Source organism: Dipodomys spectabilis, unplaced genomic scaffold (assembly GCF_019054845.1).
Source record: "Dipodomys spectabilis isolate Male_0828 unplaced genomic scaffold, ASM1905484v1 ptg000472l, whole genome shotgun sequence".
Lineage (NCBI taxonomy): Eukaryota > Metazoa > Chordata > Mammalia > Rodentia > Heteromyidae > Dipodomys > Dipodomys spectabilis.
Window position 1 is genome coordinate 860,948 of NW_024871149.1, and position 19,096 is coordinate 880,043.

Sequence of the window (19,096 nt, forward strand, 5' to 3'; positions counted from 1 at the left end):
TGTGCTGGTAGCTTTAGTGAGGTCTTGTTTGTAAACATTTGGGTAAATGCCCAAAAGTGGGATTGCTGGGTCATAGGGGAGCTCTATGTGAAGTCTTTTGAAGAACCTCCACACTGCTTTCCAAAGTGGTTGAACAAGTTTACATTCCCACCAACAATTAAATAAGGTTCCCTTCTGTCCTCATCCCCTCCAGCATCTATTGTTATTAGATTTCTTGATTTTTGCCATTCTAACTGGAGTGAGGTGGTATCTCAATGTTGTTTTGATTTGCATTTCTTTTTTTTTTTTTTTTTTTTGGTCCGGTTGTGGGGCTGAACTCTGGGCCTGGGCGCTGTCCCTCAGCTCTTCAGCTCAAGGCTAGCGCTCTACCACTTGAGCCAAAGAGCCACTTCTGGCTTTTTTCTTTTTGCTTATGTGGTGCTGAGGAATCGAACCCAGGGCCTCAGGCATGCAAGGCAAGTGCTCTACCACTGAGCCAACTTCCCAGCCCCGATTTGCATTTCTTTTATGGATAGGGATGTTGAGCATTTCTTCATATGTCTATTGGCCATCCTTCTTTCTTCTTAAGAGAAGTTTCTCTTTAAGTCTTTAGCCCACTTATTTATTGGGCAGTTGTTTTTTTGAGGATTTGTGGTTGGGGGATTTAATTTTTTGAGTTCCAAATATATTTTAGATATCAGAGTCTTGTCTGTTGTATGGCTAGTGAAGATCTTCTCCCAATCCGTGAGCTTTCTATTGATCTTGCTAGCCATGTCCTTTGCCATGCAGAAGCTCTGCAACTTCATGCAATCCCATTTGTCCAACCTTTCTTTGATTTGTTGTGTTTCCGGGTCTATATTCAGAAAATTTCGGCTTGCGCCAAGGAGTCCTAGGATTTCTCCGTTTCCATCCTGTAATGTTTTCAGAATGTCTGCTTTGTCTTCGAGTTCTTTGATCCATTTGGAGTTTATTCTGGTGCAGGGTGATATATAACGATCTAGCTTTAGTTTTCTATAAGTAGTTAACCAATTTTGCCACCACCATTTACTGAAAAGGCTGTCTTTCTTCCATTCTATTGTTTTAGCTCCATTATCGAAGATTAGATGGCTATAGGTATGTAGATTCATTTCTGGGTTTTCAATTCTATTCCATTGGTCCTGAAGTCTGTTCTTATGCCAGTATCAAGGTGTTTTGATTACTATGGCTTTATAGTCGAGTTTGAAATTTGGTATTGATATTCCTCCAGCAGTGTTCTTTCTGTTGAGGAGCGTTTTTGATACTCGGGGTCTTTTATTATTCCATATGAATTTTTGGATTGCCTCTTCTATTTCCTTGAAGAATGAGGTTGGAATTTTGATAGGTATCGCGTTGAATTTGTAGATAGCATTGGGAAGTATTGCCATTTTCACGATGTTAATCTTTCAATCCAGGAGCATGAGAGGTTTTGCCATTTTCTAAGTTCTGTTTTGATTTCCTTGTTCAAGATTTTAAAGTTTTCATCATAGAGGTCCTTCACTTCTTTCGTTAAGTTAATTCCTAGGTATTTTATTTTTTGTGGGGCTATTACAAATGGAGTTGCTTTCCTAATTTCACCCACACTTTTCTCATTGTTGGCATATAGAAAGATCATTGATTTTGGGGGGTTAATTTTATACCCTGCTACTTTGCCAATGTTTTGAATCAGCTTGAGTAATTTGGGAGTGGAATCTATGGGATTCTTTAAATACTAGATCATGTCGTCTGCAAAGAGAGAGAGTTTTATTTCTTCTTTCCCTATTTGGATCCCCTTTATGTCTGCATCTTTTCTTATTGCTGTTGCTAGGCATTCTCATACGAGATTGAAGAGAAGTGGAGACAGTGGACATCCCCGTCTTGTTCCTGAGTTAAGAGGAAATGGCTTTAGTTTTTCACCATTGCGTATAATGCTGGCTGTAGGTTTGTCATATACAGCCTTTATTGTATTGAGGAATGTTCCATGGATTCCTAATTTTTCTAAAACCTTCATCATAAATGGGTGTTGGATCTTCTCGAATGCTTTTTCTGCATCTATTGAGATAACCATGTGGTTCTTATTCTTGCTTCTGTTGATGTGATGAATAATATTAATTGATTTGGGTATATTGAATCACCTTTGCATCCCAGAAATGAATCCTGTTTGATCATGGTGTATGATTTTTTGGATGAATTGTTGAAGTCGATTGGCCAAAATTTTGTTGAGAAGTTTTGCATCAATGCTCAACAAAGAAATGGGTCTATAGTTCTCTTTCTTTGTTGAGTACCTGCCTGGTTTTGGGATGAGGGTTATGATAGCTTCATAGAATGTGTTCGGTAGTGAACTTTCTCTTTCAATTTCATTGAAGAGTTGGAGGAGTATTGGTGTGAGCTCTGGTTTGAAAGCCTTGTAAAATTCCGCTGTAAAACCATCTGGTCCTGGACTTTTCTTAGCTGGTATGTCTCTTATTGCTCTTTCTATTTCAATGCTTGATATGGGCCTGCTAATCTGGTTTAATTCATCTTAGTTTAGTTTTGGCATGTCAATATTTGCTAGGAAAAGGTCCATTTTTGTCATGTTCTCAAACTTATTAGCATAAAGTTTTGAGAAGTATTCGCTTATAATGTTTTGAATCTTGGTTGTTTCCGTGGTGATGTTTCCATTTTCGTCTCTGAGTTTATTTATTTGGGTGTGTTCTCTTCTTTTTCTGATAAGATTTTCTAAGGGTCTGGAAATTTTGTTAATTTTTTCGAAGAACCAACTGTTTGTTTTGTCGATTCTTTCTATAGTTTTTTTTGGATTGTAATTCATTTAATTCTGATATAATTTAAATTATTTCTTTCTGTCTACTGGATTGGGGTTTATCTTGCTGGTCTTTTTCAAGGAGGTTTAGATGTGTCATTAAATTGTTAGTTTCAGATCTCTCCAATATGTTGATGTAGTTGCTCAGAGCTATAAACTTGCCTCTGAGTACTCCCTTTGCTGTATCCCAGAGAAGCTGGTAATTTGTGTGTTCATTTGTGTTGAATACCATGAACATTTGAATTTCCTTTCTAATCTCTTCCATGACCCACTCATGATTCAGCAGTGTGTTGTTCAGCCTCCATGTGATACCGGACTTTCTTTGGTGGCTTTTGATGTTGAGTTCTAATTTTATTCCGTTGTGGTCAGAGAGAATGCAAGGTATAATTTCAATGTTTCTGAATTTAGACAAGTTTGCTTTGTGGCCTAAAATGTGGTCTATTTTAGAAAATGTTCCATGTGCTGCTGAGAAAAACGTGTATTCTGATGCTGCTGGGTGAAATGTTCGGTAAATGTCTGTTAAATCCTGTTGATCTATGCAGCTGTTTGGATCTGCGGTTTCTCTGTTGAATTTTTGCGGAGCTGATCTATCTAGTGGGGAGAGTGGTGTGTTAAAATCCCCAACAATTAATGTCTTTGGATCTATATATGATTTGAGGGAAAGTAGTGTTTCTTGGATAAATTTGAGTGCTCCATTGTTTGGCGAGTAGATATTTAGAATTGTAATATCCTCCTGAAGGAGAGATCCCTTAATTTGTATGTAGCGACCTTCTTTATCTGTTCTCACGAATTTTAATATGAAGTCTATTTTATATGATATTAGGATTGCAACTCCCGCCTGTTTATGGGGGCCGTTTGCTTGGTAGATTTTGTTACAGCCCTTAACATTGAAAATGTGTTTGTTTTTAAGGGCAAGATGTGTCTCCTGAAGGCAGCACATAGAAGGATCTTGTTTTTTAATCCAACAAGACAGTCTATGTCGCTTAATTGGAGAGTTCATTCCGTTAACGTTAAGAGATAAGACTGAGAGGTATTTGGGAGTTCCTGCCATGTTATTCACCTTCTTGGGGGCTGCGAAAGCTGGGTTCTTCCTATGGTTCTTCGATTTTAAGTTTGGGTGAAATTTCTTGGCCTTTATTGTGGTCTTGTTGATTTTCTATGTGTAGGACATCTTTAAGAATCTTTTGTAGGGCTGGTTTGGTGGAGATGTATTGTTTCAATTTTTCTTTGCCATGGAAGATTTTTATTTGGCCTTCAGTTATGAAGGAGAGTTTAGCTGGTTGCAATATTCTTGGGTGATAGTTGTTTGTTTTTAGGTCATGGCATACATCATTCCAGGTTCTTCTTGCTTTGATTGTCTCTCTTGAGAAATCTGAGTTGATTCTAATTGGTTTCCCTTTATAGGTGATTAATCTTTTCTCCTTCCCAGCTTTAAGGATCTTTTCCTTGGTCTGAGTTTATCCTACGTGGATTATAATTTGACTGTGGGAAGTCCTATTCTGGTCTGGTCTATTTGGGGTTCTAAAAGCTTCTTGTATCTAAGTAGGCCTATCTTTTTGCATGTTTGGGATGTTCTCTGCTAGGATCCTGTTAAACAAATTTCCTAGACCATTAACTTCTGTTTCTAGGTGCTCCTCTACACCCATTATCCTTAGATTAGGCCTTCTGATGGTGTCTTCCAAGTGTTGGATAGATCTATCATATTTCTTGGACTTGTCTTGGATGGTTGTATGTTCTTTATCTATAATATCTAGGCTGTCTTCAATCCCTGAGATTCGATCTTCTGCATGGTCTAACCTGCTGTCAAGACATTCTATTTGTAGTTTTTTTATTTCTTTTCCTTCTAATTGGTTGGCTTTGATGGCTTCAAATTCTTTGTTGAAGCTTTGTTTTAGATCTTGTATGAACTTATTTACTTCCTTAATTTGGTGTTCAGTGTTTATTCTCAAATCACTTAGTTGATTGGTTATGGTTTCCTTGGACTCCCATTCCTTCTGTTGGCTTCTATTCATCATTCCCTTTGTGGTCTCCCTGACTTCCTTCAGCTCTTTGTTAATGGATTCCATGAATGCCTTTAGTGATCTTTGTGTATTCTCTTCCTGCTCTCTCAATTCCTGTATTACTCTTTGATTAGCTTCCTCCCATTCGTGGGATTCCTGTTGTTCTCTTTGAGTGTTCTCAGCCTGCTCACGCCATTCCTGCCTTTCTCTTTTTGTATTCTCAAGCTGCTGGTGCAAGTCCTGTATCAGTTATTGACTAGTTTCCTCACGCTTATGATATTCCTGTATAAACTTTTGGATTGCCTCCTCTCTCTCCCTATCACGCTCATACAGAGTCCTTTGTATGCTTTCAATCTTTTCATTTATCATGTTTGCCAGCAGTGTTTGTAGAGCTATTTGGGAACTCTCCTCTGGATTATTCATTATCTGTTCTGTGCCCTGATTATCAAGATACCCGGATTTGCCGTTTTTCTTGTGTTTTTCCTGCTTACTCTGCCCATTTGAGATGAAAATAACATCAGTTTTGTGCTCGTACACTATCTTAAGGCAACCATCAATCAAAGTTTGCATTTGTATGGTCAATAGTCTACAGATACGATCTAATTCAACAGATACATCTATTCAACATCAAACAACTATATATTAATTGGCTTTGAACCGCAAACAAGACTTTGGAAAACCAGAAATTATTAGGGTTAGGGAGAGATGTGAGTAAAAAATAGGAATAGATTGGTGTGGGGAGGCTCAGGGAGAGTTAATTAAGTCCTAATCTTAAAGCAGGAAATAGGTTGGGTAGTATGAAAGTAGAGAGAGAGAAAAAAAGAAGAAAGGGAAAGGGAAAAGAAAAGAAGCCAGAAAAAATTGAAAAGTAAAAATTAACAATATTATGGAGATAAATACAATCTATTTGGAGAAGAACGTGAATATATTGACAGAAGGGGAGGGGTATAGAGGAGATGTGAAAAACTTAAGAATAAAAAAGCTTAAAATATTATATAGGTATAAAGAGATAGTACTGCTATTAAGGAATTTAAGTCTCAGAGGTTTTGAATTGAGCAATAAATTTGTGGATTAAGTGTGTACACAATGGGGGATAGGGTCTAATATTCAACTATGGGTTCATCTGAGGAGTGCAGGACAAGAGTTAAGTCACATAAAGAAGAACGAAAGAGAGGTAAAGGTGAAAAGGATAATAAAGGAGGAAAAAAAGATCAGAAGTTCAGTAGAGCTAAACAAAAAACAAAAAGATAATTTAAAAAGAAAAAAGAGAAAGAAAACAAAAAAAGAAAGAAAAACGCACACTCACGTATCCCTAAAATAAAAATTATAAGAGGGAAAAAAAAAGTTACTGGACAACAATTTTTTTTTCAAAAAAGTCAAAAATTAAAGATTAAATAATGTTTTAGAATAGAAAAAAATTTCTTTTTTATATAAGGTACCAGAAGAAGAAGAAGAAGAAGAAGAAGAAGAAGAAGAAGAAGAAGAAGAAGAAGAAGAAGAAGAAGAAGAAGAAGAAGAAGAAGAAGAAGAAGAAGAAGAAGAAGAAGAAGAAGAAGAAGAAGAAGAAGAAGAAGATGTTCTTTGAATTTTTGGGAGGGGTGGGAAAAATCCTGTATCTCCCTTATGTCCGTAACCAGCCTCTTGTTGGAGTCTCTGGTCTGATTGTGGTCCTGTGGCTTGGTTGGTTTCTTAAGTCAGTTTGTTTGAAAAGGCAGAAAAATGCTCTGCTCTACCCAGGATTCGGCGATCCTCCTCCCAGGCTAATTCAATGGGAGGCTGATCTGCTTTGAGAATCACAAAAGAGGGGCATGCAGTGATGAGGCTAGGTTCTGGAGATAGTTGAGGCCTTTCAACAAACAGTAGCTTTTCCCTGGGGCTAGTTTGTGAAAAACTCACAGAGCCCAGCCTGGAGCTATTCTCAGGGTTTCTGTTTACTGAATTTCCATTGATTGTTGATGCTGCTAGAGGGAGGGGCAGCCTCTGGCTCTGATTACCCAGTGAAGAAACCCACTCCTAGGGCTGGTGCCGGAGCTGGGTGACTTTTCCCTGGGTGGAGCTGAGTCTGGCAGGTCACACCGCCATTAAGTTCTTGTGACCTGCTAAATGACTCGTTTTATTCCAAGGCTTGAGTTGGAGCTAGCAGCTCCTCCGAGCTTTGTCGGTATCCAAGATGGAGATCTCCGGTACTGGCGGGGGGAGGGGTGGCCTTCCCTCCTCTGCTCCCTGAGAAGGAGTGAGGATGTCAGGCTTCTACTCAAGCCGAGTCTTGGTTCCTGGGTCATCTCTGGTCTGCGAACTGCAGGATGAAGATGTCCTCTCCTTGTCGGTTCTTGCTGGTGTTGAGTAGAATCTGCTCACCTACTGCGTCTGGCTTCTTCATCCCTGACTCTCTGTGGCTCAGGTATGGCTCCTGCGCTCTTCGCCACCGCCACAGCTGCCTGCGTGGTGGCTGCTGGCTAGAGCTCAGATCTGTCTCCTTGCCTGGATTTTCCCTCTCTGGCCTGACTCTCTGTCCTGTGATGGCACACTTGGTGTGGTTTTCTGGCTTAGGACTATTCACTGGATCTCTAAAACTGCTTTCTATGCGAAAGCTTGTTTAGATTCCAGCTTCTCCTCTGCCATCTTCCCAGAACTGATGGGTATCCTTTGTACTCACTTCCCCATTACCTTGTTTTTCATCCCTGTGAACAACTGCAGAGTACTTTCCATAGGATAGCTTTGTTTTCATTACATGTAGTTACTCACTGATAGTCAAAGAAAAAGTTTGTTTGCAACAGGTCCACCTGAATCCTTAAACGACTTGTTTGTCCCCATCTCCTCCACATGTTATACTGACATCAAATATAGTGAAAGCGGGGGTTACACTGTGGGGGACAATGAGAAGTACAAAATGTCATGTCAAAACCAGCTTTACAATGTCGGTGGGGGGGGTATTATTGGGTGGGAGGGAGGGGGGAGGCTGGGAAGGGAGGTGAAGGGTAAACAAAGGAGGAGGCTGCAATGCTTGGTAAGAAATGTATGCATTATCCTGCCTATGTAATTGTAACCCCTCTGTACAGTATGTGCTCAAATAAAATAAAATAAAATTTAAAAAAAAAAAAAAGAAAAAGGTTGTTTGTAAAAGGAAAAGTACTTTTAGGTCACAGGTTAAAAGTATCTTATCCATCCCAATTATTCCTATGAGATAAAATTTATAATAGTAATAAAAGTGAAAAGGAATTCCTAGATCTGTTGTTTTACCATTTAGAATGGCAAATAATAATATCACATTACAGTTGTAACTCTTAAATAAGGCAAGGTAACTGCTTATCCCTCTCATGTTCCCACAAACCAGTGGATCCTGAATGATGATAGTAGACCACCAGAAATTCTAAGTAGCAGACATGAAGCATGAAAGAGAAAGTGAAGAAATGAGAGAGAGTATAAGAGAGAGAGAAATATCATAATACTGAAAGTGCATAACAGATAAATAAGAACTATATGAGAATATTAATATGGCTATCTTTAGACACTACATGTATATTTGAAGGTATTTGTTGTATAATAACCAATCAACATAAAATATAAAGATTTTCATGGATGTCGGAGGAAGATGGTAGAGGAGAACCTGGAGGCTAAACAAGTTCTCACATACAAAGCAGTTTTAGTGTTCCAGTGAACAGTACTAGACTAGATAATCACACCAAGTGTGCCATCACTGTACACAGAGTTTGACTAGAGAGGGAAGATCCAGGCAAGAAGACAGATCCTAGCACTTGCCAGGAGCCACGGTTGTGGCAGCATCTGTGGCACCCATAGCCACCATATCTACAACAGAGAGTCCAGGACAAAGTCGCCATATGCAGTGGGTGAGTGGATTCTACTCAACACCAACAAGAACTAAAAAGGAGCAGATAAATTCATCCTGCAGATCACAGAGCAGAGATACCCAGGAACAAAGACTCCTGCCTGAGTAGAATCCTGACATCCTCACTCCTTCTCATGGAGCAGAGGAGGGAAGGCTGCCCCTCCCCCGACCCCACCAGACATCATCTTTGATACTGAGAAAGGCCAGGCTGAGCAACTATCTCCAACTCAGGCCTTGGAAGAAAACAAAAGAGTCAGTTAGCAGGTCACAGGTATCTGACCTGACCTTCCAAGCTCAGACCCACCCAGGAGAAAGTCACCTAGCCCAAACAGAGAGATTTCTGCCCTCACAGAGGAGTGACCATCTTCACTGGGTTAACAGAACCAGAGGCTTCCCCTACCTACAGCAGCCTAGACAATCAATTGAAATTCAATAAACATAAACATTGAGAATGGCTCCAGGCTGGGGTCTGGGAGTCTCAGGAGCTAGACCCTGAGGGAAAAGCTACTGTTTGCTGAAAGGCCTCAACCCTATCCAGAACTTAGCCTCATCACAGCATCTCCAAACTAGAGGAAAGAGCCATCTTTCTCTTTCGTGATACTCAAAGTAGATCTCCTTCGCACTGAACTAGCCTGAAAGAAGATCACAAAATCCTGGATAAAGCGGAGAATTTTATTGACTGCTCAAACAAACTGATGTAAGAAATCAATCAGGCCACAGGAAAACCAAACACCACAAGCAGACCAGAGACTCCACGAAGAACTCTTGTTGGTACCATTTTTTAAAATTTTTAAATTGTTTTCTATTAATCGTTTTTTTTCTTCTTCTCCTAATTTTTATTTTAGGTGTGTGTGTGTGTGTGTGTGTGTGTGTGTGTGTGTGTGTGTGTGTGTGCATTTTAAAAAAAAATGACTATTGACCTTTTGGTCCTTTTTAACTTTTTTTTTATTTTTTTGATTCTTTTCATTTTTTTGTCTTTCTTTTTTTGTGTGTGACTTAATTGCTCTTTTGACGCATGAGAAAAATGGCAAGTCTGGATATCTCAATTCTCATTCATGATAATCCAGTGACAGAACAGTTAATGAATAATCCAGAAGAGAGTTCCTGCAAAGCACTACAAACACTACTGGTAAACGTGGTGAATGAAAAGAATGAAAGCTTGCAAAGGACTCAGTTTGAACCTGATAGGGAGAGAGAGAGGAGGCAAACCAAACATTAATACAGGAATCTCGTGACTGTGAGGAAATGACTCAAAGACTAATACAGTAGTTGCGTGAACAGGTTGAGAACAGTCAAAGAGAAATAAAGGAATTGTGAGAGCAGGCTGAGAACAGTCAAAGGGAAAGAAAGGAATTGCCTGAGCAGGCAGAGAACAGATGAAGAGAGACAGGAATTGCGTGAGCAGGCTGAGAAAAGTCAAAGAGAACTACAGGAATTGCATGAACGTGAGGAAGCTAATCAAAGCATAAGACAGGAATTGTGACATCGGTATGAGAATAGACAAAGATCAATAAAGGCATTCATGGTATCCATAAACAGACAGCTGAAAGAATTCAAGGAGACCACACAGGGAATGCTGAATGGAGCCCAACAGCAGGAATGAGAGTCCAAGTAAACCATAACCAATCAACTAAGTGATTTGAGAACACCAAATTAAGGAAGTAAAGAAGTTCATACAAGATCTAAAGCAAAACTCCAACAAAGAATTTGAAGCCATCAAAGCCGACCAATTAGAAGGAAAAGAAATAAAAAAACCAAGTAGAAAGACAACAGTAGGTTACAGCATGCAGAAGATCGAATCTCAGGGATTGAAGACAGCCTAGGTATTATAGAGAAAGAACATACAACTATCCAAGACAAATCCAAGAAATATGATAGATCTATTCAACATTTGGAATACACGATCAGAAGGCCTACTCTGAGGACAAATGGTGTAGAGGAGCACGTAGAGACAGAAGTTAATTGTCTAGGAAATTTGTTTAACAGGATCCTAGCAGAGAACTTTCCAAACAAACAAAAGGATATGCCTATTCAGATACAAGATGCTTGTAGAACCCCAAATAGACCAGACCAGAACAGCACTTCCCATTGTCACATTATAATCCACACAGGACCAATTCAGACCAAGAATAAGTTCCTAAAAATGTCAAGGAGAAAAGATCAATCATCTATAAAGGAAAACCAATAAGAATCACTTCATATTTTTCAGCATAGATAATTAAAGCAAGAAGAGCCTGAAAGGCTGTATACCATGCCCTAAAGACAAACAATTTTCAACCAAGAATACTGTACCCAGCTAAACTCTCCTTCATAACCGAAGGTCAAATAAAAACTTTCCATAGCAAAGAAAAACTGAAAAATATATCTCCACCAAACCAGCCCTATAAAAAATACTTAAAGATGGCCTACACACAGAAAACCAACAAGACCACAATAATGGCTAAGAAACCACACCCAAACTGAGAATCCAAGAACCATAGGAAGAACCAAGTTTCCACAGCCCCCAAGGAGGTGGATAGCATGGCAGGAGCTACCAAACACCTCACAGTCCTACCTCTCACATTAACGGACTTAAAGCTCCAATTTAGCGAAATAGACTATCTAGTTGTATTAAAAAGCAAGATAATTCTATCTCCTGCCTTCAGGAGGCACACTTTACCTATAAAACAAACACGTTTTTATAATGAAAGGCTGGAATGAAATCTACCAAGCAAACGGCTGCAATAAACAGGAAGGAGTTGCTATAATAATATCAGATAAAATATGCTTCAAATTCAAATTAGTGAAAAGAGATAAAGAAGGTCGCTACATACGACTTAAGGGTTCTCTACTTCAGGAGGATATTACAATTCTAAATATGGAATCAGCAAACAATGGAGCACCAAAATTTATCCAAGAGACACTATTTTCCCTCAGATCTCACATAGATCCAAAGACATTAATTGTTGAGGATTTTAACACACCACTATCCTCAGTATATAGATCAAATCAGCAAAAAAATCAACAGAGAAACCGCAGATTTATACAACTGCATAGAGCAAATAGATTTAACAGACATCTACTGAATATTTCATCCAGTAGCATGAGAATACACGATTTACTCTGCAGTACATGGAACATTTTCCAAAGAGATCACATTTTAGGTCACAAAGCAAACTTGTCCAAATTCAGAAACACTGAAGTTACACCTTGCATTCTTTCAGACAACAAGGGAATAAAATTAGAACTCAACACCAAAAGACACCAAAAAAGTCTTGTAACACATGGAGGCTGAACGACACACTGTTGAATAACCAGGGGGTCACGGAAGAGATTAGAAAGGAAATTCAAATGTCCATGATATTCAACAAAAACGAACACACAAATTACCAGTTCCCAGTTCCTCTGGGTCACTGCAAAGACAGTACTCACAGGCAAGTTTATAGCTCTGAGTTCCTACACCAACAAACTAGAGAGATCTGAATCCAAGCACTTAATGAGACATCTGAACCACCTTGACAAAGATCAGCAAGATAAACCCCAATTCAATAGATGGAAAGAAATAATTAACATTAAATCAGAGTTAAACGAATTAGAATAAAAAAAAAAAACAGAAAGAATCAACAAAACAAAAAGTTGGTTCTTTGAAAAAATTGACAAACCCTTAGCAAATCTTATCAGAAAAAGAAGGAACACACCCAAGTAAATAAACTCAGATGTGATAATGGAAATATCACCACAGAAACAACCAAGATTCTGAACATTATAAGGGAATATTTTCAAACCTTTATGCTAATAAGTTTGAAAACTTGGCAGAAATGGACCCATTGCTAGCAATTATCAAATTATGCAAATACTAAACCAAGATGAGTTAAAGCATCTTAAGGGGCCCATATCAAGCGTTGAAATAAACACACCAATAAGAGACCACCCATCTAAAAAAATCCCAAGAACTGATGGATTTACAGCAGAATTGTACAAGACCTTCAAAACAGTTCACACCAATACTGCTCCAACTCTTCAATGAAATTGAAAGAGAAAGTTCACTACCGAACTCATGCTATGAAGCCATCATAACCTTCATCCCAAAACCAGGCAGGGAATCATCAAAGAAAGAGAACTACAGACCCATTTCTTTGATGAACATTGATGCAAAGCTTTTCAACAAAATCTTGGCCAATCGAATTCAACAATTACTCCAAAAAATCATATACCGCTATCATACAGGATTCATTTCTGGGATGCAAACCTGGTTCAATATACACAAATCAATTAATATAATTTATCACATCAACAAGAGCAAGGATTAAAATCACATGGTTATCTCAACAGATGCAGAAAAAACATTGGACCAGATCCAACACCCCTTTATGATGAAGGTTCTGGAAAAATTAGGATCCATGGAACATTCCTCAATACAATAAAAGCTGCATATGGAAAACCTACAGCCAGCATTATATAATTAATAGTGAAATACTAAAGCCATTTCCTCTTAACTCAGGAATGAGACAAGGATGTCCACTCTTTCAACTTCTCTTCAATTTAGTATTAGAATGCCTAGCTACAGAAATAAGACAATATTCCATAAAAGGGATCCAAATAGAGAAAGAAGAAGTAAAATTCTCCCTCTTTGCAAATGACATGATCTTGTACTTAAAGAATCCCACGGACTCCACTCAAGCTGATTCAAAACTTTGGCAAAATAGCAGGGTATAAAATTAACCCCCAAAATTAATGGCTTTTCTGTATGCCAACAATGAGAAAAGCGTGGCTCAAATCAAGAAAGCTTTTCCATTTGTAATAGCCCCACAAAAATAAAATACCTAGGAATTAACTTAACCAAAGCAGTGAAAGACTTCTATGATGAAAACTTTAAAAATCTGAAAAAGGAAATCTAAACAGAACTTAGAAATTGGCAAAACCTCCCATGCTCCTCGATAGGAAGGATAAACATTGTGAAAATGGCAATATTTCCCAAGGCTATCTACAAGTTCAATGCCATACTTATCAATATTCCAAACGCATTCCTCAAGGAAATAGAAGAGGCATTCCAAAATTCATATGGAAAAACAAAAGACCCCCAATTGCAAAAAGCGATACTTAACAGAAAGAACAGTGTTGGAGGAATATCAATACCAAACTTCAAACTCTACTACAAAGCCATATAAATTAAAACTGTTTTGTACTGGTACAAGAACAATGGAACAATAGAATAGAATTAAAAACCCAGAAATTAACCTACAGACCCATAATCATCTAATATTCAATAAAGGATCTAAAAAGATAAAATCAAAGAAAGACAGACTGCTCAGTAAATGGTACTGGCAAAATTGGTTAATCACTTGTAGAAAATTAAGGCTAGATCCTTATATATCACCCTATTCCAGAATCAACTCCAAATGGATCAAAGACCTCAGAGTCAAAGCAGACATTCTGAAAACATTACATGATGGAATAGGAGAAACCCTAGGTCTCTTTGACAAAGGCTGAAATTTTCTAAAAAGAAACCCAGAAGCACAACGAAGGAAAGAAAGGTTGGACAAATGGGATTGCATGCAATTGCAGAGCTTCTGCATGGCAAAGGACATAGCTAGCAGGATCAATAGAAAGCCCACGGAATCTGAGATGATCTTCACTAGCCATACAACCGACAAGGGTTTCATATCTAAAATAGACCTGGAAAACAAAAAATTAAATCCTCCAACAACAAATACTCAACGAAAATACTGTCCAATAAATAAGTGGGCTAAAGACATAAAGAGAAACTTCTCTGAAGAGGAAAGGAGGGTGACCAATAAACACATACTCAACCTCCCTAGCCATAAAAGAAATGCAAATCAATCAACATTGAGATATCACCTCAAGTAAGTTAGAATGGCTATAATCAAGAACTCTAAAACCAACAGATGCTGGAGGGGATGTGGACAAAAGGGAACCTTAATGCATGTTTAGTGTGTGTGTAATCTTGTTCAACCACTTTGGAATGTAGTATGGAGATTCCTCCAAAGACTCCACATAGAGCTTCCCTATGACCCAGCAATCCCACTTTTGGGCATTTACCCAAATGATCACAAACAAGACCATACTAAAACTACCAGCACAAATATATTTATTGCAGCATTACCATAGCTAAGATATGGAACCAACCCAGATGCCCCTCAGTAGATGAATGGATGAAGAAAATGTTGTATATATACACAATGGAATTCTATATCTCTATCTGAAAGAATGATATTGCCCCAGGAAATGGAAACTTGGAAAAATTATATTAAGTGAAGAAAGCCAGGTCCAAAGAATCATAGGTCCCATGGTTTCACTTATTAGCAATTGCTAGTGTATGTCTGAGACACGCAGAAATTGTTAGATAAGTTGATGTTAGGTGAAATGAACCGCAAGATAAGAATTCAAATTTATTTTTATTTCCTGTAATTATTTCTAACATATTTATAAGATGATTTCTTTGTTACTTTGTATGTCCCTCCCGCATGGTATAACCCCTGTTTTCACTGTATTTGATGTTGGTATAATTTGTGGAGGGGAAGGGAAAAACATTTTTAAATAGGGATACAGGTGGACCCATTGCAACAATGGGATATACAAAACATTATGTCGAAAAAACGAATTTTACAACTTTGGGTGGGGGGAAGTGGGATGGGGAAACGGGATGTAAGGGGGGTGAGATTGGAAGGGATGGTAAGGGGAAACAAAGGAGTATGCAACAATGCTTGATAAGAAATGTACTCATTACCTTGCCCATGTAATTGTAACCCCTCTGACTGGTATTTTCACACTTAAAAAAAAAAACAGGATAAACCATAAAATATAAAGTGATTTTGATAAAAAAAATAAAAAATTATTCAGAATAAATTATCAATAAAAAAACAATCTTTACAGAAGCAAACTCTCAGAGATATTACATGACTTTGTAAAGGATAAAGTGGCTGAATTTAATATAAGTTTAGAAGTATGACCATTCAAAAACATAAAAAGATATTCTTTATTTCATTATATAACCCAAAGCAGAAAGTAAATGTTGTTTAGATGATTTTTTAAAACACAGTCTTTCAGGTGCTGGGAGGGTGGTTCAGTGTAGAGTGCTTGCCTTGCATGCATGAGGTCCTGGGTTTGATTCCTCAGCACCACATAAGCAGAAAAAGATGGAAGAGTTGCTGTGACTCAAGTAGTAGCACTAGCCTTGAGCTGAAGAGCTGAAAGACAGCACCCAGGACCCAGAGTTCAAGCCCCACAACCAACAAAAACAAAACAAAACAAAACACAATCTCTCACTTTTGTGTGCTCAACGTTGTAACACTAGTGCTTCAGTCTAGGGCTAAGATTTTAGGTGTGGACATTTATCAACACTCCTGATTCAGATTCTAATTGATAAAATGTTTAATCAATGTTTTGTTTTTACTAATTTTGCTTTTTGTAAATTCACATTTACCTATAAAAAACAGAGTCGCCATCCCAATAGCATTCTCAAAGTACTTCCTAATGATGACTTACAAAAAGTTGTATTATATTACAACAAGGAAAACAATGCTACAAATAAGGAAAACCAATACATAAATATTAATGATTAATAAAATAAAAAAAACAAAACAATTACCACTGTTTCCAATATTTGAAATGTACTACATATTCTATTTATTATTTTCTCATATTGCTGTACATTTAAAACTGCCTAAGTCTATGATGTTAAACCAGAATTTTATAGGCTATCAATAGCCTTTAAAGTTACTCACTAAGATTATTATTTATGGTTCATCTCATCATTTGTATATGGCTTATACCATGATTTGTTCCTCGCTAACATATAAAGTAAGGAAGCCCTTAAATTTTAACAGAAACTGTGAAGGTAATGTCTTAAATCTTCACTCTGCTTCTTTACACAAACACTTTGCAACTTCTCATTAGTACAGTTTCTATAAACTCTGAAATGTACATACTTAGTAGTGTATGACTGCTACCATGAATCTTATATGCTTTGTGGAAAAGTTTTACAACCTGCTAAATAGTCTAAATTTTGGCATATATGAGCAAATTCCCAAAATTAAACATATTAAAAACATTAAAACTTTAAACAAACCTTAACACTTTCTATAGTGTTCATTATCACAGGTTCCTTGTACAGAATAATTGAATTCCTCCTCCAACACATGCGTTGAACAACAAATGTCTGGAATTATTTTGTTTTTGACATGTCAATCTTGACTTTATTCTTAAATGTGTTATTATGTAAAAAATACATGGTTCTAAAATTTCACCACAATTCTTTTGAATTTAATTTTTGTGGAATTGTCTACTTTAAGAAAATCAATTACACTTTATATATAAAAAATATTCTGTGCTCAATTCAGTAGTACATACACTAACATTGGAACAATAAAGAGAACAATAGCCCCTGACTGAGGATGACACGCAGGTTCGTGAAGCATTCCCGATTTTTAAAAGAACAGATGCTGGATGGGCTTTGGACAGAAGGGAATCTTAATGCATTTTTGTTGGGAGTTTAAACTTGTTCGAAGACTTTGGAAAGTAGTATGGAGGTTCTTCAAAAAACTACATAGAGTACCTCTAAGACCCAGCAATCCCATTTTGGGCATTCATCCAAATGATCACAAACAAGGCCATACTAAAACTACCTGCAAAACTATGTTCATTGCAGCATTATTTACCATAGATAAGATACATAACCAAACCCGATGCCCCACAGTAAATGAATGGATCAAGAAAGTGTATGTATTTGTGTGTGTGTGTGTGTGTGTGTGTGTGTGTGTGTGTACTGCAATTCTATGCCTCCATCAGAAAGAATGGCATCACCCAGTTTGCTAGGAAATGGAAAGACTTGGCAAAAATTATATTAAGTTAATTAAGCCAGGCCCAAAGAAGTGAAGTAAGCCAGGCCCAAAAAGAAACATATATCCCATGGTTTCCTTATTTGCAATAACTACTATGTGTCTGAGACAAGCAGAAAACATCATATAACTTGATGTTAGGCAACATGAACCCCAAGGTAAGGATTCAAATGGTTTTTCTTTCTTGTGATTGTTTCTAACATATTTATAAGATGATTTCTTTGTTGCTTTGTATGTTTTTCCTGCAAGCTAAAGCCCCTGTTTTCAATGTATTTGATGTTGGTATAATTTGTGGAGGGGAAGAGAAACACAAATTGTTTAAATAGGGATGCAGGTGGACCCATTAAAATGAGATGAACAAGTCGTTATGTCAAAAAATGATTTTGGCCGGGGGGTGGAGGGATGTAGATGGTGAGGGGGCTGGGGTGGGGGAGGTTTGGTGGGGGTGGGGAGTGGGAGATGGGCAGGGATCGGAAGGGGAAAGAAAGGAGAAGGCAACAATGCTTGATAAAAAATGGAATTCTATGCTTCCATCAGAAAGAATGACATTGTCCCATTTGTTAGGAAATGGAAAGACTTGGAAAAAATTATATTAAGTGAAGTACGCCAGGCCCAAAGACACATAAGTCCCATGGTTTCCCTTATTTGCAATAACTAGTATATGTCTGAGTCAAGCAGGAAAGGTCAGATAAGTTAATGATGGGGGAATGAACCCCAAGACAAGTATTCAAATGTATTTTGTTTTTTTTTTCTTTCAGGCAATTTTTCTCTAACATATTTATAAGACGATTTCTATGTTGCTTTTTATGTCCCTCCCACAAGGTATAACCCATGCTTTCACTGCATTTGATGTTGGTATAATTTGTGAAGGGGAAGGAAAAAAAAAACAATTCGTTTAACCAGGGATACAGGTGGACCCATTGCAACAATGAGATGTACAAGTTCTTATGTCAAAAAATGAACTTTACAACTTTGGGTGGAGGAGGACCGGGTGGGGGAAGTGGGGGAGTATGGGAAGGGGTGGGAAGGGGAAGCAAAGAGGAGGCAACAATGCTTGATAAGAAATATACTCGTTATCTTGCCCATGTAATTGTAACTCCTCTGTCAGTATTCTCACAATAAAAAAAAAAAAAAGAAATGCACTCAATAACTCGCCCATGTAATTGTAACCCCTCGGTATGGTATTTTCACAATAAAAAAAGAAACATAGGTCCTATGGTATCCCTTATTTGCAATAACGAATGTATGTCTGGGATAAGCAAAGAAGGCATGGTAAGGCGAAAAAAAGGAGGAGGCAACAATGCTTGATAAGAAATGTACACATTACCTTTTCCACGTAATTGTAACTCCTCTGTATGGTATTTTCACAATTAAAAAAAAAAAGAAAAGGTCAAAAGCAAGTGCATATGACTAGATAAGATGATGTTAAGGTAAATGAACCCCATGATAGGGACACAAGTGGTTTTTTATTTCTTTCTGTTGTTTCTAATATATTTATAACGTATGATGTGATTTTTTTATATGTGCGCCCCCCACAGTTAAACCCCTGTTTTCACTGTATCTGATGTTGGTGCACCTCCATCTTCTATATACATTTTTCTAATTTGGGGATGGAAAGGGAAAAAACAAAATGCTTAAA

At 37.6% G+C, this 19,096-nt stretch overlaps 1 non-coding gene across 1 annotated transcript; it reads left to right on the forward strand.

The window, feature by feature from the left end:
* The first annotated feature begins 16,946 nt into the window (after nucleotides 1–16,946).
* On the forward strand, nucleotides 16,947–17,048 carry LOC122098297. The gene has a single exon (XR_006145719.1). It is a non-coding gene; the product is annotated as a U6 spliceosomal RNA (small nuclear RNA).
* Nucleotides 17,049–19,096: the final 2,048 nt, after the last annotated feature.